Source organism: Halictus rubicundus, chromosome 14, assembly GCF_050948215.1.
Source record: "Halictus rubicundus isolate RS-2024b chromosome 14, iyHalRubi1_principal, whole genome shotgun sequence".
Lineage (NCBI taxonomy): Eukaryota > Metazoa > Arthropoda > Insecta > Hymenoptera > Halictidae > Halictus > Halictus rubicundus.
The window spans coordinates 2,477,541-2,504,530 of NC_135162.1; the positions used below are offsets into that span (position 1 = coordinate 2,477,541).

The 26,990-nt window shown below is 54.7% G+C and overlaps 3 pseudogenes; all 3 read right to left on the bottom strand.

Moving 5' to 3' along the window:
- Window positions 1-1,469: 1,469 nt before the first annotated feature.
- LOC143361164 (U2 spliceosomal RNA) lies at window positions 1,470-1,648 on the bottom strand (annotated as a pseudogene).
- Window positions 1,649-10,292: 8,644 nt separating this feature from the next.
- On the bottom strand, window positions 10,293-10,474 carry LOC143361151 (U2 spliceosomal RNA; annotated as a pseudogene).
- Window positions 10,475-19,123: 8,649 nt separating this feature from the next.
- LOC143361141 (U2 spliceosomal RNA) lies at window positions 19,124-19,302 on the bottom strand (annotated as a pseudogene).
- Window positions 19,303-26,990: the final 7,688 nt, after the last annotated feature.

A 26,990-nucleotide genomic window follows, 5' to 3' on the forward strand; every position in this document is an offset into this window, starting at 1 on the left:
GTGTATAAATCAGGTAAGTAAAATCAGTAAATAGGTAGCTAATGAGAGTATAGCATGCAGTACTCTAGGTTTAAATTAAAATAAAATAGAAAGGTAGGTAAAATCGATAGATAAATAGATAGATGGATAGATCAGTCGATATATAAATAAGTAAATAAATAAATAGATAAATAAATAAAGTCAGTCAACTAAGTATACCAATTACAGTAGAGCGAGGTGAGTGGCCGAAACAGGAAAGAGAAAAATTAAAGAGATAGACCGAGAGAAGTATGAAACGGGTAAAGATAGAAAGAGAGCGGATGACAGATGGAGGTTAGAAAGGGAGAGAAGATAACAGCGATAGTAGGACTCTACCTTGGACAGAGTAGAGCCTGTCCAAGGGGGACACCTAGCGGGCGGTCGAGAAACTCTTTCGAGCTTCTCGTGCAGAGACCCACCGCTAGAGGGCTGCACCGATACTTGGCGGTACTCAGAAAATTTCCTTAGCACGGGGCTAAGGAATATCTGAGGCCTACACGGATCGGTGACTGATAGGAAATCAGAGCCGAATTAATTTAATCGAACGAGTCCGATCAAACAATTCGGCTGGTCTTGGCTCAGGAACAATATTCCTGGCTTATTCCGAAACGGAGCACAATTTCGACGAAGTAGGAAACGCTCCGACGTGCCGGTATTCAACAAGATGTTAAATATTAGTTTATTAAACTGTCGGCACAGGCTTGCGCCCCAATTTCGCAATAAATAAAATCTGTTAACTCGGGAACCGTATTAAACAACCAGCGAGCTGATTGTTTAAACAGCCGTCGAGTTAATTGATTAATCTAATTGCGAAATTTGTCGAATCGTTTCCACCTGTCACTTATGTAATCCGGATCGAAATTTCCAGAAATTTCGTTCCGAGCGACCGGGAAGGAGCCGTTAATTGTTTGTGTTTCGCTCTGATCGACGGTTAGCACAGGTGCCAATCGTCGGCAGAACAAAGACACACAACAACGAACGGAAAGGGGAGGTCAACGGGGTTTACCGTGTATTTGAAAACGGGCACTTGGACAAAGAGAGTCCAAATGACACCGTTACAAGTACACGGGGGAATAGACAGAAATTACAGAGGTAGAGAGAAGGGTTTCGACCACCTACCCCGCTCGGGTTCCCCGCACAGGTGTCGTAATTCCCGGAGGTCCGGCTTCGGTGGAGGCGCTTGGTCTTCGGTGGTCCTCCTCGTCGGCGGCTGGTCGCGCCCCGATCGCTCCTCGGCTCTGGAGTAATCCTTTTAAACGAGTGCACTTAGCACTCCACTCGCTATAACTCGCGTTTTAACTCGCGTTTTGGGGTCGCGGTACCCGCCGAACTTCGCGCGAAACGAAAAAATTTCAAAATTTTTGTAAGTTTCGGGGAGTCGAGAATATCTCCTCGATTTCTGGAAGTTTGACGGGCTGTGGAATAAAGCAGAATTTTGTGCTTTTTAAAAGGCTAATTGGGCCAATCCACACGGCACTGCAATGCGTGGCCGACCCGTGACCGAGGGGGAGCAAGCCCCGACCGCTCCGTCAAATTCCAAAAATCGAGTTAATATTCTGACTCCCCGATGGGGAGTGTATCAGATATTAAGCTGATAAGAACAGATAAAGGCACTTTTTATTCAGGTAATGTTCCCCTGGGTTACATTGGCACCCGGGGGTAGTACAGTGTACTCGCCTTTGGCGAGGGCTTATATGGGGGTGCCCGTAGAGGCACCCCGCCACAAATAAAATAAAATTTAGTTTGTTGGTGGTGGGGTGTGCGATGTGGGGGTGTCGGGCCCCCTGCGCGGCTAATATATATATAAGTAGATAAATATAATAAATAAAACGCATCACACGCACACACATACACACACACGTCAGTAAATAAATAAAATCATTCCGGTCCCATAGTGGAACCTGGTCGGATAGCTTAAAACTAGACTTAAAATTAAGATTAAAATAGCCAACATTGTGATGGCCCGCTGCACACCAGGAAGACTAAGATACTTATACACTAAGGTAGATGACTAGATGACTAAAAAGAGAATAAACAAAATTAAAAAATATAAAAAGAGAAAAGGACAGGAGAAGAAACAATAGACTAGATGGAATAACTTAAAAGAGAATGACTAGAAGATAAAATAAGTAACAAGATAACAGAGAAAATAGAATAGAGACGTGCAGCGAGCCATTTGCCCTCGCTAAAATGTGTATAAATATAAAGATATCGAAATGTAGAGAGATGTCAAAAAATGTAAAAATATAATAATAAAAACTAATGGGCGCGGTGCCTCGCATGGCACCGCCGCCACACTATATGTCATACGTGGGGCCGGTAGGGCCCTGTGTCAAGGTAACGGCCTCATGCCCGTCTTCAGCCTCGTGACGGCTGCCTATCCGGGGCGCGACTTCCCTGCTGGCGGAGGGAGGCTGGTCGTGAGGAGGGGCCACCGTCACCTCTGGTGGGGGTCGGAGCGGTGCTGCGGTGGGGACACCGGGAGGAGGAGCCGCGTACTGGCGTACCCCCGACACATGCTCCACGTAGATGTCCCGACCCCAGCGAATGGTCTCAGACACAATGAGACGGCGCATCAGACTCGCGTACTTCTTGCTCACACGCAGGAGCCTGAGCACCGCCTCATTGGCCTGATCCCAAGAGCCGAGAGCCCCAACAACGATCGCGTCGGTCACGACTCGGTAGCCCTGTCCTTCGAGAACGGCGCCGATAGGGAGGTATTTCGCCCTCTTCCTCTCCCTAGCGGCTTCGAAGGCTTCGATGCCGTTCTCGAAGGCCACGGTTACGTCGACGATCACGACGCTTTTTGAAGGCTCGTGCCTGACAACAATGTCAGGGCGCAGAGCCTCCAACTCGCCGGTGAGACCCTCGACCCTTTTATTTACCCTTAACGTCCCCGGCAGTCGGCAGGCTCGAGATACTCTCGAGACGATGGCATCGTGGCGCAGTTGCCAGGCGGCCGAGTGAGGCCGGCAGTGACAGATCACATGGGGTAGGGTCTCCAGGGCCTCCCCGCATCGCCGGCAACGCTTATCACCCTCGCCCCACCGCCTTGCCCCATTAAGAGGCAAGACGTTGAGGCGAGCTCGGTGGATAAAGCGCCAATCAGCGAAGCGGGTGAAACTGCCGCCGCGGAGAAAGTGATTTGATACGCTATCCCGCGACGACACCCCGAAGACCTTCCCCTGATCGGGCTTTTTGCCCAGGCGATCGGCATAGAACTCTGTCACTGCCGCTCTCAAACGATGCAACACCTGGTCCCGCACCTTCGGTGTTACAACCACCGTGCGCCCGCGTGAGCCCCGGAGTCTAAGACCCAATTCGCGCCGGGCAGCGCACCACTCCCAACGCAATTGGAGCATTTCTCCCGATCGCCGTGCCGCGTTTCGTGCTCTCGACCACAGAGTCGAGAAGTCCCCCCCGTCCCTGGCAAATTCCCCCACCAGCGAGCCGGAGAGGTACGTTGCCAGGTCCTGATCGGTGGGTGACCTACCGATCTTCCTGGCTACCGCCTCGCTCAGAGATTCTCTGGCCAGCCCACTGATCATCGGGTCCGATGCCGTCAGTAGACGGAATGCGTGTCCGATGACCAGTGCGTCGGCCAGGTCCGCAAGCGGAAGCAGTCCACACCCCCCCCCTTTTGGGAGGGAGGTAGACTATCTCCGCGCTGGCTCTCTGAGGGAGGTTGAGCCAGGATTTGGCAAGCTTGCGTACAAGCTTGTCGACTTCCTTGAGGGGGCCCTTCTCAACATGGGCTCCCCGCAGCATGAAGTCGAGGCGGGGCAATATAAACGAGCTCACCGCCTCACATTTTTGCCACGGGGCGAGGAGAGAGCGATCCACGGCCCGGAGATCCCGGACAAGCTCCTCGATCGTCGCGAGCGGGGTCTGCCTGACCTGAAATCCTGTGGGGACTCCAAGGTGCTCGTATGGCGCACCTGCTGCCAGGGCTTTAACCCCTTGACCCTGCAAGCTGAAGCAAGTAGGGAGTACCCGGCGAGTGCCTCTGCTGTCCTGGTGCAGTGTTGCACACTTCGCCGGGTTGAACCGAAGTCCAACCCCATTTGCCGCAGCTTCCACTGTTCGTAACAGTGTTTCCATTCCTTCCGGTGAATCAGCAGTTAACGCCAGGTCATCTGCGTAGGCCAGCACTGAATAACGTTGGCCGTGCAGCGTGTAGCCCGCCGAGGTCGCGGTTACCGCCCTCAGGACCGGTTCCAAGGCTAGGTTGAACGCTACAGGGCTCAACGGGCAGCCCTGCTTAACACCGGAAAGAATGGGGACAGGGTCGGTGAAGCCCTGTGAGGTTCGCACCCGGGTGGTGCATCCATCGTACATCCCTTCCACAATGTTGCGGAAGGGGAGGGGAACGCCGGCCTCAGCGAAAGCGCGGTAGATGGTGGAGTGGGGAATCGAGCCGAACGCGTTCGACAAGTCCAGCCACGCCACCACCACCTGACGCCTGCCCCTGCGAGCGTCGTTCAGGATTTCCTGCAGCGTGAAGTTATGCTCATAGCAACCCTCACACGGCAGGAAACCCTTCTGCTGGGGGCTAAGCCTCCCATTGTGGAGGGCCCACGACACTAAACGGTCGGCCAGCACCGCCGCGAAGAGTTTAGGGGTAGTGTCGGACATGGCAAGTGGTCGCCAGTTCGACAGGTCCCCCCGATCGCCCTTTTTGTGAATTAACACAGTGTTGGAGACCTTCCAGGAAGAAGGGACCGACTCCAACCTACGGCAGAGGTTGAAAAACGCAGTCAAGACGACGCAGCTCGGGTCGGCCTTCCGAAGGTCACGGTAAGTCAGACCGTCGGGTCCTGGCGCGGAGTTTGACATCCGCCGGATCCGTCGGTCTACCTCACTCACTTCAAAAGGCCGGATCAAAGCCTCGCCGCTTGCTGCTGTCGGAGCCTCTGAAGGAAAGCCAAGGGGCCCAGAGGCTTGCGGCTCACTCGCAGGTGAGTACATGTCGAGGAAGTGCTGCATGACGCGCTCCCTGGCAACTTCGCATTGCTCAGGGGCGCCCATGAGCACCTCCTGGACCGCACGCCTGCGGTTCTGCCGGAACAGCCTCTGGAGACGCGTAGCCTCCTTGACTTGGTCCGTTCTCCTATCGGTCTCCAAGCCGGTACGACCGGGAGGGCGTGTCCCTGACGAGTTCGCGACACGCCCCCTCGTCCTCGCGGGGTTTGCTGGTCTTACGCCCCCGTCTCCTCCGTTCCCCGCAGGTCGGGTCCGGAATCCCTGGAAGAAGGCAGCGATTTGCGCTGCAGCTTCCTCCAGGTCTTGAGGATTGTCAGCAGCCCCAGCCAAACTGACCAGTAGCTCCCTCTCTCTCTCCAGTGCGGCTTGCTCCCTCCGTCGGGATGCGCGCTGGCGAGGATTGGGCTGGCCAGCAGGCACAGGCTGCTGCCGTCCCTGCGGTGTCTGGAGGGCCGCGGGTCCTCCAGCAACGCCCCCAGGAGCATTAGTCTGCCCCGTGGGGACCGTTATCCCCCTCGTGCTACCACCCGGGAGCGAGCTCCCAGGGTTATTGTTCCCACCCACTGAACGAAAACGCGACGCGAACCCTCCCAAGCGGACATTCAAATCGCGTAATTCGCGGTGCCGGTCCATCCGCGCGGCGTTGGCAGGGGCCCGCTCAGCACTTACCCTCTGTTGGGTGTTGCGGCTACCTCCTGCCAATGGCCACCGGCGAGCGGCTCCGCCCCTTCGCGTGGTGACGGTGGTGGTGGGAGTGGCCTCCTCCGAGGCTCCGCTGGCGTTGGGAGCTGGTGGGGCCGGTGGAGAACGCTGGTCCCTCGCTGATGGTCGGAGGGGTGCGGCCGGCGTCCTCCTGTCCCCCGCTGGTGAGCTGCGGGGTGTTGTCGTCCTCGGCGACGACGGCGTCATCCTCCTGGACGACTCCGGCGACGACGACGGGGATGGCGACAGCGGGGACAGGCGTCCGGATGCTCGACGCCTGTGGGGAACAACCTGCCACGGCAGTGGGGAGGGATCTTCTTCCTCCTTCCTCCCCACCTCTTCTCCCCTCTCCTCTTCGTTCCCCCGGATGGCCGGAGGGGGAGAAGGAGCTGTCCTGGCGGGACCAGATGACCCTGCCACTTCCTCGATGGGGGGGAGGGAGAGGACTGCCGGTATAAGCCTCGTCCTCTTCTGTATCCTCTCCGCTCCCCCCGCGAGGGGCCTCGATGTCATGATGGGCCCCCCGCTGGCAGTGGTCGTGACGGTGGTCGTGGTCAGCGTGGCCGGAGCCACGCAGGAGACCGCGCAGCAGCCCTCCGCTCCCCCCTGCTTCCCACAGATGGTCGGTGGGGGTGAGTGAGCAGGGGGGGAGTCCCTCGTTGTGGTGATGAGGGATGGGCTGCTGCTCGCTACGGTCATGAACTCGGGCGGGAGTGACGAGGCCCGAGTCATCGACCGCAGCGTTCTTCCTTCTGGGCGGTCTCCTGGTGGTGTTGTCGTGACCACCGCTGCGCCCGCCGTGACGGCGGCGTATGATGGTGATGCCGCCGTCCTGATCACCGAGGTAAATACTCGTGGTGGTGATTGGGGTTGGTTTGGGTTAGATGTTGTTTGGGGGCGGGGGCGGGGGCGGGTGCCCCCCCATCTAACCCAGACGACCTCGGTGATCTGCTCACGCCAGGCTTTGGAGCCGCCTTCCTCTTGGTGGTGGTGAGGGTCATCGTCCGCATCTTGATGTCCCCGAGCTCGATCGGCACGCTGGCTCCCCTCCTGTTCCTCGCCGCGCTCCTCGTGACCGGTCCCCTTGGGCTGGTGGGCGGGGACCTGGTCTTGGGGGAGACAGTCGACCCCCTCGTCCTCCTTGCCACGCCACCAGTAGTATTGGTGGCGTGCTTATCGGGGGTCGACTTGCGTGCCGATGAGCCCGGGCTGGATCGTTGGGCGGCTCCGGGCCCGGTCGTGGTGCGCTTGGCGGGCGCATTCCTGGTCCCTGGTGGTGTCGGTGCCAGGGCAGCCTCGTTGCTTCGCCGCGACAGGCTGCTCCTTGTTGTTGTTGTTGTTGCTGCTGCTGGTGGGGGCGTGGGCGTCTTCTTCGTGGCGGTCCCGGCTGCTGCTACCCCTGCCTGGGTCCTCCTCGACGCTCCAGGTGGTGGTGGCGTCTGGGATTTTCTCCCGGACGTTGTTGCTGCTGCTGCAGGGGTGGTCTTCGCCCTGGAGGCGGCCAGAAGGGGCGGCGGCGTCAGTGACTTCCGAAGGGGAGCCACTAGTGCCGCCGCGACCTTCGGCCTGGCCCCCAGGGACGCCGATGGTGGTGGTGGCGTGATGGATGGCCTGGGGGTAGGTCGTGGGACCGCCACGATCGTCCTCGTCCTCGCTGCCAGCGTCGTCCTCGTAGACGTCCCCGCTGTCGTCCCCGTCGCAGCTGCAGACGTGCCAAAAGGCAGTCTGCTCTGCAGCGTAGACGTGCGGGTCATCGCCGAAGCCGTCGTCGTTGTGGTGGTGACCACGCTGGTGGTCGGCGTGGTCGCGGGCCCCGATGATGGTGGTACTGCCCCGCCGGAGGTGTTGGTTCGTTGGGCCGTCGCCGCCTGCCGCTGGCCACATGCTGTCGTCGTCGTCGCAGTCGTTGTCGTCGTTGCTGTGGCCGTTGTCGTAGTGACGACCCCTCCAGCTCCCGCCGCAGCGGGAAACCTTAAAGTTGACTCGGGCCTCCCTCGGCCCGAGGAATTAGTGCCAGTCGCAGAGGAGGAGGACCGGGCACCGGTTGTCCGGATGTTAGTAGAACCGTTGTTCGTTCTACTGGTCCCACTCCGACCTGGCCCACCCGTGCTCGCGTGTGCGGCGGCGTGGTGAGTCTTTACTGCCTTTAGGGCATATCTGCCCGTGCCAGGCTCACCACACTCGCCGCACCGGTGGACAATAGTGTGTCCGGGGTGGTATTTTTTGGCATGCTTTGCCAGGTCGGAGTGGGACTTATACGCCCCACCGAGCTTCATACCCGGCTTGCCGTAGCATTCCGGGCATCGGAATTCCTCCGGGAACGGAAAATCTATGTATATTGTGACGGGGCTACTAGTTTGCCCTGCCATTTTTGGGACGACCTGTACAGGGGTTGACTACAAGCGGAAAGTAGAGAGTGGAAAAATAAGAAGAAAGTATGTAAAAGAAGATTTATTATGCAGTATTTCGAGCAGATGTTTTAGTACCAGGTGAACTTATTAAAATTATTAGAATTACAAATAGAATATAATAGAATAGAATGTGTGTGTACAGTAGGTACAGTATATAATCAGTAGATAAATAAATAAATAAATAAATAAGTAAAACCCAGGTACGTGTGTTAAGTTAGTAAAAGCTCTGTCAAGTGTAGGTTAATGTAAAAATAGATAGGTAAAATAGAGTAAAATCAGAGCAGAGTGGCGTTGAGTAAATAAAGTGTAGAATGTAGAACTCAAATATGTATAGAATCACTAAAATCAATATATAAAGTTGACTAGATTGGTAGAATTAGTTAAAAAAAAAATAAAATGTGGTAATAATGATAGTAATTGTCGAAATTAGCAGAGTAAAAGGATAAAAAAGAGTGAAGGAAATCACAGCGGTATAACTGTAAGGTAGGTAAAATAAAAATTAAATAAATAAATAAGTAAATAAGTAAATAAATAAATAGGTAAATAGATAAAAGATAGGTTAAAGATAAATGTTGTATATCACAGGATAAAAATATAGTAATATAGGAACGAATTGTGACTAGAGTACGGTGTAGTAAGTTGGAGTAAGATAAAATAAAGTAAAATATAATGTACAGATCAGGTAAGTCAATTAGTGTTAAAATGAGTAAATAGCTAAAAAGAGCGATATGCAGCACTGTGTAAAATTGTAATAAGACTAAGTCAGGTAAGTATAATAGGTACAGTAGGATATAGATAAAACTCAACGAATCAATAAATAAGTAAGTAGGTAGATGGGAGAAAAGTAGGTAAAATCAGTAAAATAGAGTAAATAGGTAAATAAATAAAATATAATAAGATCAGTCAACTAAATATACTAATTGGAATAAGGCAAAGTAAGTGGCCGAAACGGGAAAGAGAAAAATTAAAGAGATAGACCGAGAGAAGTATGAAACGGGTAAAGATAGAAAGAGAGCGGATGACAGATGGAGGTTAGAAAGGGAGAGAAGATAAAGCGATAGTAGGACTCTACCTTGGACAGAGTAGAGCCTGTCCAAGGGGGACACCTAGCGGGCGGTCGAGAAACTCTTTCGAGCTTCTCGTGCAAGGACCCACCGCTAGAGGGCTGCACCGATACTTGGCGGTACTCAGAAAATTTCCTTAGCACGGGGCTAAGGAATATCTGAGGCCTACACGGATCGGTGACTGATAGGAAATCAGAGCCGAATTAATTTAATCGAACGAGTCCGATTAAACAATTCGGCTGGTCTTGGCTCAGGAACAATATTCCTGGCTTATTCCGAAACGGAGTACAATTTCGACGAAGTAGGAAACGCTCCGACGTGCCGATATTCAACGAGATGTTAAATATTAGTTTATTAAACTGTCGGCACAGGCTTGCGCCCCAATTTCGCAATAAATAAAATCTGTTAACTCGGGAACCGTATTAAACAACCAGCGAGCTGATTGTTTAAACAGCCGTCGAGTTAATTGATTAATTTAATTGCGAAATTTGCCGAATCGTTTCCACCTGTCACTTATGTGATCCGGATCGAAATTTCCAGAAATTTCGTTCCTAGCGACCGGGAAGGAGCCGTTAATTGTTTGTGTTTCGCTCTGATCGACGGTTAGCACAGGTGCCAATCGTCGGCAGAACAAAGACACACAACAACGAACGGAAAGGGGAGGTCAACGGGGTTTACCGTGTATTTGAAAACGGGCACCTGGACAAAGAGAGTCCAAATGACACCGTTACAAGTACACGGGGGAATAGACAGAAATTAAAGAGATACAGAGAGAGGGTTTCGACCACTTACCCCGCTCGGGTTCCCCGTACAGGTGGTCGGTTTCCCGGAGGTCCGGCCCCGGTGGAGGCGCTTGATCGTCGGTGGTCCTCCTCGTCGGCGGCTGGTCGCGCCCCGATCGCTCCTCGGCTCTTGCTGAATAATCCTTTTAAACGACGAGTGCACTTAGCACTCCACTCGCTGTAACTCGCGTTTTGGGGTCGCGGTACCCGCCGAACTTCGCGCGAAACGAAAAATTTCAAAATTTTTGTAAGTTTCGGGGAGTCGAGAATATCTCCTCGATTCCTGGAAGTTGACGGGCTGTGGAAAAAGCAAGATATTATGCTTTTAATAAGCTAATTGGGCCAATCCACACGGCACTGCAATGCGTGGCCGACCCGTGACCGAGGGGGAGCAAGCCCCGACCGCTCCGTCAAATTCCAAAAATCGAGTTAATATTCTGACTCCCCGATGGGGAGTGTATCAGATATTAAGCTGATAAGAACAGATAAAAGGCGTTTATTTTCAAACAATGGTCCCCCGGGCTACATATGCTCCCGGGGGCGGTACAATGTACTCGCCTTTTGGCGAGGGCTTATATGGGGGTGCACGTTGGGCACCCCGCTACAAATAAGATTAAGGGTTTGGTGGTGGGGTGTGCGGTGTGGGGGCATCGGGCCCCCTGCGCGGCTAATATATATATAAGTAAATAAATATAATAGATAAAACGCATCACACGCACACACATACACACACACGTCAGTAAATAAATAAAAATCGTTCCGGCCCCGCAGGGGGGCCTGGTCAGATAGCTTAAGATTAACATTAAAATTAAAATTAAAATTGTCAACATTGTAGTGGTCCGCTGCACACCAGGAAAGTTAAAATACTTATATACTAAGGTAGATGACTAGATGACTAAAAGGAAAATAAGCAAAACTAAAAAGTATAAAAAGAGAAAAGGACAGGAGAAGAAACCAATAAACTAGATGAAATAACTTAAAAGAGAATGACTAGAAAATAATATAAGTAGCAAGATAAAAGAGAAGATAGAATAGAGATGTGCAGCCGGCCACCTGCCCTCGCTAAAATATACGTAGATTTAAATATATATAATATAATAAAAATAACAATAATAACAATAGAAATAAAAATAAAAATAAAAATGTAATTATAATAATAACTAATGGGCGCGGTGCCTCGCGTGGCACCGCCGCCTCATTATATGTCATGCAAAGGGCCGGAGGGGCCCTGAGTCATTGTTTGGGCCTCATGCCCGTCTTCAGCCTCGTGACGGCTGCCTATCCGGGGCGCGACTTCCCTGCTGGCGGAGGGAGGCTGGTCGTGAGGAGGGGCCACTGTCACCTCTGGTGGGGGTAGGGGCGGTGCTGCGGTGGGGACACCGGGAGGAGGAGCCGCGTACTGGCGGACCCCCGACACATGCTCCACGTAGATGTCCCGGCCCCAGCGAATGGTCTCAGACACAATGAGACGGCGCATCAGGCCCGCGTACTTCTTACTCACACGCAGGAGCCTGAGCACCGCCTCATTGGCCTGATCCCAGGAGCCGAGAGCCCCAACAACGATCGCGTCGGTCACGACTCGGTAGCCCTGTCCTTCGAGAACGGCGCCGATAGGGAGGTATTTCGCCCTCTTCCTCTCCCTAGCGGCTTCGAAGGCTTCGATGCCGTTCTCGAAGGCCACGGTCACGTCGACGATCACGACGCTTTTCGAAGGCTCGTGTCTGACAACCATGTCAGGACGCAGAGCCTCCAACTCGCCGGTGAGACCCTCGACCCTTTTATTAACCCTTAATGTCCCCGGCAGTCGGCAGGCTCGAGATATTCTCGAGACGATGGCATCGTGGCGCAGTTGCCAGGCGGCCGAGTGAGGCCGGCAGTGACAGATTACATGGGGTAGGGTCTCCAGGGCCTCCCCGCATCGCCGGCAACGCTTATCACCCTCGCCCCACCGCCTTGCCCCATTAAGAGGCAAGACGTTGAGGCGAGCTCGGTGGATGAAGCGCCAATCAGCGAAGCGGGTGAAACTGCCGCCGCGGAGAAAGTGATTTGATGCGCTATCCCGCGACGACACCCCGAAGACCTTCCCCTGATCGGGCTTTTTGCCCAGACGTTCGGCATAGAACTCTGTCACTGCCGCTCTCAAACGGTGCAACACCTGGTCCCGCACCTTCGGTGTTACAACCACCGTGCGCCCGCGTGAGCCCCGGAGTCTAATACCCAGTTCGCGCCGGGCAGCGCACCACTCCCAACGCAATTGGAGCATTTCTCCCGATCGCCGTGCCGCGTTTCGTGCTCTCGACCACAGAGTCGAGAAGTCCCCTCCGTCCCTGGCGAATTCCCCCTCCAGCGAGCCGGAGAGGTACGTCGCCAGGTCCTGATCGGTGGGTGTCCTACCGATCTTCCTGGCTACCGCCTCGCTCAGAGATTCTCTGGCCAGCCCACTGATCATCGGGTCCGATGCCGTCAGTAGACGGAATGCATGTCCGATGACCAGTGCGTCGGCCAGGTCCGCAAGCGGAAGCAGTCCACACCCCCCCTTTTTGGGAGGGAGGTAGACCACCTCCGCGCTGGCTCTCTGAGGGAGGTTGAGCCAGGACTTGGCAAGCTTGCGTACAAGCTTGTCGACTTCCTTGAGGGGGCCCTTCTCAACATGGGCTCCCCGCAGCATGAAGTCGAGACGGGGCAATATGAACGAGCTCACCGTCTCACACTTTTGCCACGGGGCGAGGAGAGAGCGATCCACGGCCCGGAGATCCCGGACAAGCTCCTCGATCGTCGCGAGCGGGGTCTGCCTGACCTGAAATCCTGTGGGGACTCCGAGGTGCTCGTATGGCGCACCTGCTGCCAGGGCTTTAACCCCTTGACCCTGCAAGCTGAAGCAAGTAGGGTGTACCCGGCGAGTGCCTCTGCTGTCCTGATGCAGTGTTGCACACTTCGCCGGGTTGAACCGAAGTCCAATCCCACTTGCCGCATCTTCCACTGTTCGCAACAGTGTTTCCATTCCCTCCGGGGAGTCAGCGGTTAACGCCAGGTCGTCGGCGTAGGCTAGCACGGAATACCGTTGGCCGTGTAGCGTGTAACCCGCCGAGGTCGCGGTTACCGCCCTCAGGACCGGTTCCAGGGCGAGGTTAAACGCCACAGGGCTCAACGGGCAGCCCTGCTTGACCCCGGAGAGAATGGGGACAGGGTCAGTGAAGCCCTGTGAGGTTCGCACCCGGGTGGTGCATCCATCATATAACCCTTCCACAATATTGCGGAAGGGGAGGGGAACGCCGGCCTCAGCAAAGGCACGGTAGATGGTGGAATGGGGGATCGAGCCGAACGCGTTCGACAAGTCCAGCCATGCCACCACCACCTGACGCCTGCCCCTGCGAGCGTCGTTCAGGATTTCCTGCAGCGCGAAGTTGTGCTCGTAGCAACCCTCGCACGGCAGGAAACCCTTCTGCTGGGGGCTAAGCCTCCCATTGTGGAGGGCCCACGACACTAAACGGTCGGCCAGCACCGCCGCGAAAAGTTTAGGGGTAGTGTCGGACATGGCAAGTGGTCGCCAGTTCGACAGGTCCCCCCGATCGCCCTTTTTGTGAATTAACACAGTGTTGGAGACCTTCCAGGAAGAAGGGACCGACTCCAACCTACGGCAAAGGTTGAAAAAGGCAGTCAAGACGACGCAGCTCGGGTCGGCCTTCCGAAGGTCACGGTAAGTCAGACCGTCGGGTCCTGGCGCGGAGTTTGACATCCGCCGGATCCGTCGGTCTACCTCACTCACTTCAAAAGGCCGGACCAAAGCCTCGCCGCTTGCTGCTGTCGGAGCCTCTGAGGGAAAGCCAAGGGGCCCAGAGGCTTGTGGCGCACTCGCAGGTGAGTACATATCCAGGAAGTGCTGCATGACGCGGTCCCTGGCAACTTCACATTGCTCAGGGGCGCCCATGAGCACCTCCTGGACCGCACGCCTGCGGTTCTGCCGGAACAGCCTCTGGAGACGCGTAGCCTCCTTGACTTGGTCCGTTCTCCTGTCGGTCTCCAAACCGGTACGACCGGGAGGGCGTGTCCCTGACGAGTTCGCGACACGCCCCCTCGTCCTCGCGGGGTCTGCTGGTCTTACGCCCCGGTCTCCTCCGTTCCCCGCAGGTCGGGTCCGGAATCCCTGGAAGAAGGCAGCGATTTGCGCTGCAGCTTCCTCCAGGTCTTGAGGATTGTCAGCAGCCCCAGCCAAACTGACCAGTAGCTCCCTCTCTCTCTCCAGCGCGGCTTGCTCCCTCCGTCGGGATGCGCGCTGGCGAGGATTGGGCTGGCCAGCAGGCACAGGCTGCTGCCGTCCCTGCGGTGTCTGGAGGGCCGCGGGTCCTCCAGCAACGCCCCCAGGAGCATTAGTCTGCCCCGTGGGGACCGTTATCCCCCTCGTGCTACCACCCGGGAGCGAGCTCCCAGGGTTATTGTTCCCACCCACTGAACGAAAACGCGACGCGGACCCTCCCAAGCGGACATTCAGATCGCGGAATTCGCGGTGCCGGTCCATCCGCGCGGCGTTGGCAGGGGCCCGCTCAGCACTTACCCTCTGTTGGGTGATGCGGCTACCTCCTGCCAATGGCCACCGGCGAGCGGCTCCGCCCCTTCGCGTGGTGACGGTGGTGGTGGGAGTGGCCTCCTCCAAGGCTCCGCTGACGTTGGGAGCTGGTGGGGCCGGTGGAGAACGCTGGTCCCTCGCTGTTGGTCGCAGGGGTGCGGCCGGCGTCCTCCTGTCCCCCGCTGGTGAGCTGCGGGGTGTTGTCCTCGACGGCGACGGCGTCCTCCTCTGGGACGACCTCGGCGATGACGACGGGGATGTTGGCAGCGGGGACAGGCGCCCAGATGATCGGCGCCTGCCGGCAACAACCTGCCACGGCAGTGGGGAGGGATCCTCTTCCTCCTTCCTCCCCACCTCTTCTCCCCTCTCCTCTTCACTCCCCCGGATGGCCGGAGGGGGAGAAGGAGCTGTCCTGGCAGGACCAGGTGACCCTGCCACTTCCTCGATGGGGGGGAGGGAGAGGACTGCCGGCGTAAGCCTCGTCCTCTTCTGTATCCTCTCCACTCCCCCCGCGAGGGGCCTCGAAGTCATGATGGGCCCCCCGCTGGCAGTGGTCGTGACGGTGGTCGTGGTCAGCGTGGCCGGGGCCACGCAGGAGACCGCACAGCAGCCCTCCGCTCCCCCCTGCTTCCTACAGATGATCGGTGGGGGTGAGTGGGCAGGGGGGGAATCCCTCGTTGTGGCGATGAGGGATAGGCTGCTGCTCGCTACGGTCATGAACTCGGGCGGGAGTGACGAGGCCCGAGTCATCGACCGCAGCGTTCTTCTTTCTGGGCGGTCTCCTGGCGGTGTTGTCGTGACCACCGCTGCGCCCGCCGTGACGGCGGCATAAGATGGTGAGGCCGCCGTCCTAATCACCGAGGTAAACACCCGTGTGGTGGATTGGGGTTGGTTTGGGTTAGATGTCGTTGTGGGGGGGGCGGGGGCGGGTGCCCCCCCATCTAACCCAACCGCCCTCGGTGACGTATTAGCACCGGGTTTCGGGGCCGCCTTCCTCCTGGTGGTGGTGAGGGTCATCGTCCGCTTCTTGATGTCCCCGAGCTCTATCGGCACGCTGGCTCCCCTCCTGCTCCTTGTAATCGGCCCCCTCGGGCTGGTAGGGGGGGGACCTCGTCTTAGGGGAGACCGTCGACCCCCTCGTCCTTCTTGCTATGCCACCACTGGTATTAGTGGTGGTCTTATCAGGGGTCGACTTGCGTGCCGATGAGCCCGGGCTGGCTCGTTGGACGGCTCCGGTCCCGGTCCCGGTGCGCTTGGCGGGCGCATTCCTGGTCCCTGGTGGTGTCGGTGCCAGGGCAGCCTCGTTGCTTCGCCGCGACAGGCTGCTCCTTGTTGCTGTTGTTGTTGTTGTTGCTGCTGCTGCTGCAGGGGTGGTCTTCGCCCTGGAGGCGGCCAGAAGGGGCGGCGGCGTCAGTGACTTGCGAAGGGGAGCCACTAGTGCCGCCGCAACCTTCGGCCTGGCCCCCAGGGACGCCAATGGTGGTGGTGGCGTGGTTGATGGTCTGGGGGTAGGTTGTGGGACCGCCCCGATCGTCCTCGTCCTTGCTGCCAGCGTCATCCTCGTAGACTTCCCCGCTGTCGTCCCCGTCGCAGCTGCAGACGTGCCGAAGGGCAGTTTGCGCTGCAACGTCAGCGTGCGGGTCGTCGCCGAAGCCGTCGTCGTCGTAGTGGTGACCACACTGGTGGTCGGTGTGGTCGCGGGGCCTGAAGATGGTGGTACGGCCCCGCCGGAGGTGTTGATCTCCTGGGCCGTCGCCGCCTGCCGCTGGCCACTCGCAGTCGTCGTCGTTGCTGTCGTCGTCGTCGTTGCTGTCGTCGTCGTTGTTGTCGTCGTCGTCGTCGTTGTCGTGGCCGTTGTCGTTGTAGCGACCCCTCCAGCTCCCGCCGCAGCGGAAAACCTTAAAATTGACTCGGGCCTCCCTCGGCCCGAGGAATTAGTGCCAGTCGCAGAGGAGGAGGACCGGGCACCGGTTGTCCGGTTGCTGGCAGAACCGGTAATTGTTCTGCTAGTCCCACCCCGACCTGGCCCACCCGTACTCGCGTGTGCGGCGGCGTGGTGAGTCTTTACTGCTTTTAGGGCATATCTGCCCGTGCCAGGCTCACCACACTCGCCGCACCGGTGAACGATGATGTGTCCCGGGTGGTATTTCTTGGCGTGCTTTGCCAGGTCGGAATGGGACTTATACGCCCCACCGAGCTTCATGCCCGGCCTGCCGTAGCATTCCGGGCATCGGAATTCCTCCGGGAACGGGAAATCTATATAAATTGTAATCGGGCTACTTGCTTGCCCTGCCATTTTTGGATCGACCTGTACGGGGTTGACTACGAGCGGTAGGGGGTATATAAATAAATAAATAAATAAGTTAGTAAAAGAATGAATTGATAAGTGAGTAAATAGTTAAATAAATAGATAAATAAATGGGTAAGTAAATGGATAAATAAATAAATAGCTCTGTCAGTCAGTGAGAAAGCGTGTATATAAATAGATAATTAAATAGCACCAGGTTAAAATCACTTAAACTTAGTCACGTGTGTTAAAATATAATAAATAAAATAAGATCGACGGAGTGACTAGACGTATTTAAATAAATAAATAGATGAATAAATAAATAAATAAATAGCACTAGTCGGCGTCAATGTATCGCAATAGGCGTTTAAATAAATAAAAATAAAATGTGATTAAGTCGTGATATCAGTAAAATAAAATAAGATAGTGCAGAGTAGGATGAGACAGAATAAGAATAAAATGTAACAAGGTAAAAAGGTAAAATAAAATTAAATTAAAATTGACAGAGCAGATTGGATGCAGTTTATGTCGGTGTCAGAACTGGCATATAAAGTTGACTAGATGATCGGAGTTAATCGGAAAAGAATAGAGCTCAGAAAGAATGGAATAAGAAATAAAAATAAAAGTAAAAATGAGACTAGAGATAAAGTAAGGAGGATAAAAATAGGAAATAGCAGTAAGCGTATGTATAAATATCACAGTAATAGCTTTAAAATGGTATAGTATATCACAGCGTAAAAAGAGTAAAAGTAACAAGATAAAAGATAAACTATGACTAGAATTAAGATAAAGTAAAATAGAATACAGTAAAATAAAATAAGAATGAGAATAAAATAGAATAAAATAAGTTAGTGTAAAATGCGATAAGATACGTGTAAAAGTTGAATGTGTCGGTTTTAAAATTAAATTAGGTATGTAAAAGCAGGCACTGTGATATACAGTACGGTGATTAAAATGTAGTTAAAACGAGTGAATAGGGTAAAATGTGTAAATAGATGTCTAAATAAATAAATAAATAATTAATAATTAAAATTAGTCAACTAAATATACCAATTAAGATATAGTAAAGCAAGTGGCCGAAACGGGAAAGAGAAAAATTAAAGAGATAGACCGAGAGAAGTATGAAACGGGTAAAGATAGAAAGAGAGCGGATGACAGATGGAGGTTAGAAAGGGAGAGAAGATAACAGCGATAGTAGGACTCTACCTTGGACAGAGTAGAGCCTGTCCAAGGGGGACACCTAGCGGGCGGTCGAGAAACTCTTTCGAGCTTCTCGTGCAAGGACCCACCGCTAGAGGGCTGCACCGATACTTGGCGGTACTCAGAAAATTTCCTTAGCACGGGGCTAAGGAATATCTGAGGCCTACACGGATCGGTGACTGATAGGAAATCAGAGCCGAATTAATTTAATCGAACGAGTCCGATTAAACAATTCGGCTGGTCTTGGCTCAGGAACAATATTCCTGGCTTATTCCGAAACGGAGTACAATTTCGACGAAGTAGGAAACGCTCCGACGTGCCGATATTCAACGAGATGTTAAATATTAGTTTATTAAACTGTCGGCACAGGCTTGCGCCCCAATTTCGCAATAAATAAAATCTGTTAACTCGGGAACCGTATTAAACAACCAGCGAGCTGATTGTTTAAACAGCCGTCGAGTTAATTGATTAATTTAATTGCGAAATTTGCCGAATCGTTTCCACCTGTCACTTATGTGATCCGGATCGAAATTTCCAGAAATTTCGTTCCTAGCGACCGGGAAGGAGCCGTTAATTGTTTGTGTTTCGCTCTGATCGACGGTTAGCACAGGTGCCAATCGTCGGCAGAACAAAGACACACAACAACGAACGGAAAGGGGAGGTCAACGGGGTTTACCGTGTATTTGAAAACGGGCACCTGGACAAAGAGAGTCCAAATGACACCGTTACAAGTACACGGGGGAATAGACAGAAATTAAAGAGATACAGAGAGAGGGTTTCGACCACTTACCCCGCTCGGGTTCCCCGTACAGGTGGTCGGTTTCCCGGAGGTCCGGCCCCGGTGGAGGCGCTTGATCGTCGGTGGTCCTCCTCGTCGGCGGCTGGTCGCGCCCCGATCGCTCCTCGGCTCTTGCTGAATAATCCTTTTAAACGACGAGTGCACTTAGCACTCCACTCGCTGTAACTCGCGTTTTGGGGTCGCGGTACCCGCCGAACTTCGCGCGAAACGAAAAATTTCAAAATTTTTGTAAGTTTCGGGGAGTCGAGAATATCTCCTCGATTCCTGGAAGTTGACGGGCTGTGGAAAAAGCAAGATATTATGCTTTTAATAAGCTAATTGGGCCAATCCACACGGCACTGCAATGCGTGGCCGACCCGTGACCGAGGGGGAGCAAGCCCCGACCGCTCCGTCAAATTCCAAAAATCGAGTTAATATTCTGACTCCCCGATGGGGAGTGTATCAGATATTAAGCTGATAAGAACAGATAAAAGGCGTTTATTTTCAAGCAATTGTCCCCCGGGTTACATGTGTTCCCAGGGGCAGTACAACGTACTCGCCTTTTGGCGAGGGCTTACATGGGGGTGCCCTTTTAGGCACCCCGCCACAAAAATAAAAATGGGTTTATTGGTGGTGGGGTGTGCGGCGCGGGGGCAGCGAGCCCCCTGCGTGGCTAACAATTTTTATTGTAATTTGAATAAATAAATAAATAGAACGCATACGCACACACACACATACACACACACGTCAACAATAAATAAATAAAATCATTCCGGCCTCGGAGGGGGGGCCTGGTCAGATATCTTAAAAAATAAAGAAGGAAAAGAAAATTACCAACATTACAGTGGCCCGCTGCACGCCAGGAAAGTTAAAAACACTTATAACCTAAGAGAGATGACTAGATGTGTTATAAAAGAACTTAGCAAAATTAAAAAGTGTATAAAGAGAGAATAGGACAGGAGAAGTAGTAAAAAGAAGGTAACGAAACAACTAAAAAGAGAACGACTAGAAAATAAAGTATGTAACAAAATAAAAGAGAAAATAGAACAGGGGCGCACAGCGGGCCATTTGCCCTCGCTAAAATATATGTAGATATAAAAAATATAACATAAAAATATAGATATAAGTACATAACAGTAAAAAAAGTAAAAATGTAAAAGTAATAATAATAATAATAAAAACTAATGGGCGCGGTGCCTCGCATGGCACCGCCGCCGCATTATGCGTCGTATACAGGGCCGGAAGGGCCCTGAGTCATTATTAGGGCCTCGTGCCCATCATGAGCCTTTTCGCGGCTGTTGTTTCGGGGCGCGACTTCCTCGCTGGCCGAGGGGGATAAATCAGGGAGAGGAGGGGCCACTGTCACCTCTGGTGGGGGTAGGGGCGGTGCTGCGGTGGGGACACCGGAGGGAGGAGCCGCGTACTGGCGGACCCCCGACACGTGCTCTACGTAGATGTCCCGACCCCAGCGAATGGTCTCAGACACAATGAGACGGCGCATCAGACTCGCGTACTTCTTGCTCACACGCAGGAGCCTGAGCACCGCCTCATTGGCCTGATCCCAAGAGCCGAGAGCCCCAACAACGATCGCGTCGGTCACGACTCGGTAGCCCCGTCCCTCGAGAACGGCGCCGATAGGGAGGTATTTCGCCCTCTTCCTCTCCCTAGCGGCTTCGAAGGCTTCGATGCCGTTCTCGAAGGCCACGGTCACGTCGACGATCACGACGCTTTTCGAAGGCTCGTGCCTGACAACAATGTCAGGGCGCAGAGCCTCCAACTCGCCGGTGAGACCCTCGACCCTTTTATTTACCCTTAACGTCCCCGGCAGTCGGCAGGCTCGAGATACTCTCGAGACGATGGCATCGTGGCGCAGTTGCCAGGCGGCCGAGTGAGGCCGGCAGTGACAGATCACATGGGGTAGGGTCTCCAGGGCCTCCCCGCATCGCCGGCAACGCTTATCACCCTCGCCCCACCGCCTTGCCCCATTAAGAGGCAAGACGTTGAGGCGAGCTCGGTGGATGAAGCGCCAATCAGCGAAGCGGGTGAAACTGCCGCCGCGGAGAAAGTGATTTGATACACTATCCCGCGACGACACCCCGAAGACCTTCCCCTGATCGGGCTTTTTGCCCAGACGATCGGCATAGAACTCTGTCACTGCCGCTCTCAAACGATGCAACACCTGATCCCGCACCTTCGGTGTTACAACCACCGTGCGCCCGCGTGGGCCCCGGAGTCTAAGACCCAGTTCGCGCCGGGCAGCGCACCACTCCCAACGCAATTGGAGCATTTCTCCTGATCGCCGTGCCGCGTTTCGTGCTCTCGACCACAGAGTCGAGAAGTCCCCCCCGTCCCTGGCAAATTCCCCCTCCAGCGAGCCGGAGAGGTACGTTGCCAGGTCCTGATCGGTGGGTGACCTACCGATCTTCCTGGCTACCGCCTCGCTCAGAGATTCTCTGGCCAGCCCACTGATCATCGGGTCCGATGCCGTCAGTAGACGGAATGCGTGTCCGATGACCAGTGCGTCGGCCAGGTCCGCAAGCGGAAGCAGTCCACACCCCCCCCTTTTGGGAGGGAGGTAGACTACCTCCGCGCTGGCTCTCTGAGGGAGGTTGAGCCAGGATTTGGCAAGCTTGCGTACAAGCTTGTCGACTTCCTTGAGGGGGCCCTTCTCAACATGGGCTCCCCGCAGCATGAAGTCGAGGCGGGGCAATATAAACCAGCTCACCGCCTCACATTTTTGCCACGGGGCGAGGAGAGAGCGATCCACGGCCCGGAGATCCCGGACAAGCTCCTCGATCGTCGCGAGCGGGGTCTGCCTGACCTGAAATCCTGTGGGGACTCCGAGGTGCTCGTATGGCGCACCTGCTGCCAGGGCTTTAACCCCTTGACCCTGCAAGCTGAAGCAAGTAGGGAGTACCCGGCGAGTGCCTCTGCTGTCCTGGTGCAGTGTTGCACACTTCGCCGGGTTGAACCGAAGTCCAACCCCATTTGCCGCAGCTTCCACTGTTCGTAACAGTGTTTCCATTCCTTCCGGTGAATCAGCAGTTAACGCCAGGTCATCTGCGTAGGCCAGCACTGAATAACGTTGGCCGTGCAGCGTGTAGCCCGCCGAGGTCGCGGTTACCGCCCTCAGGACCGGTTCCAAGGCTAGGTTGAACGCTACAGGGCTCAACGGGCAGCCCTGCTTAACACCGGAAAGAATGGGGACAGGGTCGGTGAAGCCCTGTGAGGTTCGCACCCGGGTGGTGCATCCATCGTACATCCCTTCCACAATGTTGCGGAAGGGGAGGGGAACGCCGGCCTCAGCGAAGGCGCGGTAGATGGTGGAGTGGGGAATCGAGCCGAACGCGTTCGACAAGTCCAGCCACGCCACCACCACCTGACGCCTGCCCCTGCGAGCGTCGTTCAGGATTTCCTGCAGCGTGAAGTTATGCTCATAGCAGCCCTCACACGGCAGGAAACCCTTCTGCTGGGGGCTAAGCCTCCCATTGTGGAGGGCCCACGACACTAAACGGTCGGTCAGCACCGCCGCGAAGAGTTTAGGGGTAGTGTCGGACATGGCAAGTGGTCGCCAGTTCGACAGGTCCCCCCGATCGCCCTTTTTGTGAATCAACACAGTGTTGGAGACCTTCCAGGAAGAAGGGACCGACTCCAACCTACGGCAGAGGTTGAAAAACGCAGTCAAGACGACGCAGCTCGGGTCGGCCTTCCGAAGGTCACGGTAAGTCAGACCGTCGGGTCCTGGCGCGGAGTTTGACATCCGCCGGATCCGTCGGTCTACCTCACTCACTTCAAAAGGCCGGACCAAAGCCTCGCCACTTGCTGCTGTCGGAGCCTCTGAGGGAAAGCCAAGGGGCCCAGAGGCTTGTGGCTCACTCGCAGGTGAGTACATATCCAGGAAGTGCTGCATGACGCGGTCCCTGGCAACTTCACATTGCTCAGGGGCGCCCATGAGCACCTCCTGGACCGCACGCCTGCGGTTCTGCCGGAACAGCCTCTGGAGACGCGTAGCCTCCTTGACTTGGTCCGTTCTCCTATCGGTCTCCAAGCCGGTACGACCGGGAGGGCGTGTCCCTGACGAGTTCACGACACGCCCCCTCGTCCTCGCGGGGTTTGCTGGTCTTACGCCCCCGTCTCCTCCATTCCCCGCAGGTCGGGTCCGGAATCCCTGGAAGAAGGCAGCGATTTGCGCTGCAGCTTCCTCCAGGTCTTGAGGATTGTCAGCAGCCCCGGCCAAACTGACCAGTAGCTCCCTCTCTCTCTCCAGCGCGGCTTGCTCCCTCCGTCGGGATGCGCGCTGGCGAGGATTGGGCTGGCCAGCAGGCACAGGCTGCTGCCGTCCCTGCAGTGTCTGGAGGGCCGCGGGTCCTCCAGCGACGCCCCCAGGAGCATTTGTCTGCCCCGTGGGGACCGTCATCCCCCTCGCGCTACCACCCGGGAGCGAGCTCCCAGGGTTATTATTCCCACCCACACTACGAAAACGCGACGCGTACCCTCCCAAGCGGACATTCAAATCGCGTAATTCGCGGTGCCGGTCCATCCGCGCGGCGTTGGCAGGGGCCCGCTCAGCACTTACCCTCTGTTGGGTGTTGCGGCTACCTCCTGCCAATGGCCACCGGCGAGCGGCTCCGCCCCTTCGCGTGGTGACGGTGGTGGTGGGAGTGGCCTCCTCCAAGGCTCCGCTGACGTTGGGAGCTGGTGGGGCCGGTGGAGAACGCTGGTCCCTCGCTGTTGGTCGCAGGGGTGCGGCCGGCGTCCTCCTGTCCCCCGCTGGTGAGCTGCGGGGTGTTGTCCTCGACGGCGACGGCGTCCTCCTCTGGGACGACCTCGGCGATGACGACGGGGATGTTGGCAGCGGGGACAGGCGCCCAGATGATCGGCGCCTGCCGGCAACAACCTGCCACGGCAGTGGGGAGGGATCCTCTTCCTCCTTCCTCCCCACCTCTTCTCCCCTCTCCTCTTCGCTCCCCCGGATGGCCGGAGGGGGAGAAGGAGCTGTCCTGGCAGGACCAGGTGACCCTGCCGCTTCCTCGATGGGGGGGAGGGAGAGGACTGCCGGCGTAAGCCTCGTCCTCTTCTGTATCCTCTCCACTCCCCCCGCGAGGGGCCTCGAAGTCATGATGGGCCCCCCGCTGGCAGTGGTCGTGACGGTGGTCGTGGTCAGCGTGGCCGGAGCCACGCAGGAGACCGCACAGCAGCCCTCCGCTCCCCCCTGCTTCCTACAGATGATCGGTGGGGGTGAGTGGGCAGGGGGGGAATCCCTCGTTGTGGTGATGAGGGATAGGCTGCTGCTCGCTACGGTCATGAACTCGGGCGGGAGTGACGAGGCCCGAGTCATCGACCGCAGCGTTCTTCTTTCTGGGCGGTCTCCTGGCGGTGTTGTCGTGACCACCGCTGCGCCCGCCGTGACGGCGGCATAAGATGGTGAGGCCGCCGTCCTGATCACCGAGGTAAACACCCGTGTGGTGGTAGGGTGTTGGTTTGGGTTAGATGTCGTTGTGGGGGGGGCGGGGGCGGGTGCCCCCCCCATCTAACCCAACCGCCCTCGGTGACGTATTAGCACCGGGTTTCAGAGCCGCCTTCCTCCTGGTGGTGGTGAGGGTCATCGTCCGCTTCTTGATGTCCCCGAGCTCTATCGGCACGCTGGCTCCCCTCCTGCTCCTTGTAATCGGCCCCCTCGGGCTGGTAGGGGGGGACCTCGTCTTAGGGGAGACCGTCGACCCCCTCGTCCTTCTTGTTATGCCACCACTGGTATTAGTGGTGGTCTTATCAGGGGTCGACTTGCGTGCCGATGAGCCCGGGCTGGCTCGTTGGACGGCTCTGGTCCCGGTCCCGGTGCGCTTGGCGGGCGCATTCCTGGTCCCTGGTGGAGTCGGTACCAGGGCAGCCTCGTTGCTTCGCCGCGACAGGCTGCTCCTTGTTGTTGTTGTTATTGTTGTTGCTGCTGCTGGTGGGGGCGTGGTCTTCGCCCTGGAGGCGGCCAGAAGGGGCGGCGGCGTCAGTGACTTCCGAAGGGGAGCCACTAGTGCCGCCGCAACCTTCGGCCTGGTCCCCAGGGACGCCGATGGTGGTGGTGGCGTGATGGATAGCCTGGGGGTAGGTCGTGGGACCGCCCCGGTCGTCCTCGTCCTCGTTGCCAGCGTCATCCTCATAGACTTCCCCGCTGTCGTCCCCGTCGCAGCTGCAGACGTGCCGAAGGGCAGTTTGCGCTGCAACGTCAGCGTGCGGGTCGTCGCCGAAGCCGTCGTCGTCGTAGTGGTGACCACACTGGTGGTCGGTGTGGTCGCGGGGCCTGAAGATGGTGGTACGGCCCCGCCGGAGGTGTTGATCTCCTGGGCCGTCGCCACCTGCCGCTGGCCACTCGCAGTCGTCGTCGTTGCTGTTGTCGTCGTTGTAGCTGTCGTCGTCGTTGTTGTCGTCGTCGTCGTCGTTGTCGTGGCCGTTGTCGTAGTGACCCCTCCAGCTCCCGCGTCAGCGGTAAACCTTAAAATTGACTCGGGCCTCCCTCGGCCCGAGGAATTAGTGCCAGTCGCAGAGGAGGAGGACCGGGCACCGGTTGTCCGGTTGCTGGCAGAACCGGTAATTGTTCTGCTAGTCCCACCCCGACCTGGCCCACCCGTACTCGCGTGTGCGGCGGCGTGGTGAGTCTTTACTGCTTTTAGGGCATATCTGCCCGTGCCAGGCTCACCACACTCGCCGCACCGGTGAACGATGATGTGTCCGGGGTGGTATTTTTTGGCATGCTTTGCCAGGTCGGAGTGGGACTTATACGCCCCACCGAGCTTCATGCCCGGCCTGCCGTAGCATTCCGGGCATCGGAATTCCTCCGGGAACGGGAAATCTATATAAATTGTAATCGGGCTACTTGCTTGCCCTGCCATTTTTGGATCGACCTGTACGGGGTTGACTACGAGCGGTAGGGGGTATATAAATAAATAAATAAATAAGTTAGTAAAAGAATGAATTGATAAGTGAGTAGATAGTTAAATAAATAGATAAATAAATGGGTAAGTAAATGGATAAATAAATAAATAGCTCTGTCAGTCAGTGAGAAAGCGTGTATATAAATAGATAATTAAATAGCACCAGGTTAAAATCACTTAAACTTAGTCACGTGTGTTAAAATATAATAAATAAAATAAGATCGACGGGGTGACTAGACGTATTTAAATAAATAAATAGATGAATAAATAAATAAATAAATAGCACTAGTCGGCGTCAATGTATCGCAATAGGCGTTTAAATAAATAAAAATAAAATGTGATTAAGTCGTGATATCAGTAAAATAAAATAAGATAGTGCAGAGTAGGATGAGACAGAATAAGAATAAAATGTAACAAGGTAAAAAGGTAAAATAAAATTAAATTAAAATTGACAGAGCAGATTGGATGCAGTTTATGTCGGTGTCAGAACTGGCATATAAAGTTGACTAGATGATCGGAGTTAATCGGAACAGAATAGAGCTCAGAAAGAATGGAATAAGAAATAAAAATAAAAGTAAAAATGAGACTAGAGATAAAGTAAGGAGGATAAAAATAAGAAATAGCAGTAAGCGTATGTATAAATATCACAGTAATAGCTTTAAAATGGTATAGTATATCACAGCGTAAAAAGAGTAAAAGTAACAAGATAAAAGATAAACTATGACTAGAATTAAGATAGAGTAAAATAGAATACAGTAAAATAAAATAAGAATGAGAATAAAATAGAATAAAATAAGTTGGTGTAAAATGCGATAAAATACGTGTAAAAGTTGAATGTGTCGGTTTTAAAATTAAATTAGGTATGTAAAAGCAGGCACTGTGATATACAGTACGGTGATTAAAATGTAGTTAAAACGAGTGAATAGGGTAAAATGTGTAAATAGGTGTCTAAATAAATAAATAAATAATTAATAATTAAAATTAGTCAACTAAATATACCAATTAAGATATAATAAAGCAAGTGGCCGAAACGGGAAAGAGAAAAATTAAAGAGATAGACCGAGAGAAGTATGAAACGGGTAAAGATAGAAAGAGAGCGGATGACAGATGGAGGTTAGAAAGGGAGAGAAGATAACAGCGATAGTAGGACTCTACCTTGGACAGAGTAGAGCCTGTCCAAGGGGGACACCTAGCGGGCGGTCGAGAAACTCTTTCGAGCTTCTCGTGCAAGGACCCACCGCTAGAGGGCTGCACCGATACTTGGCGGTACTCAGAAAA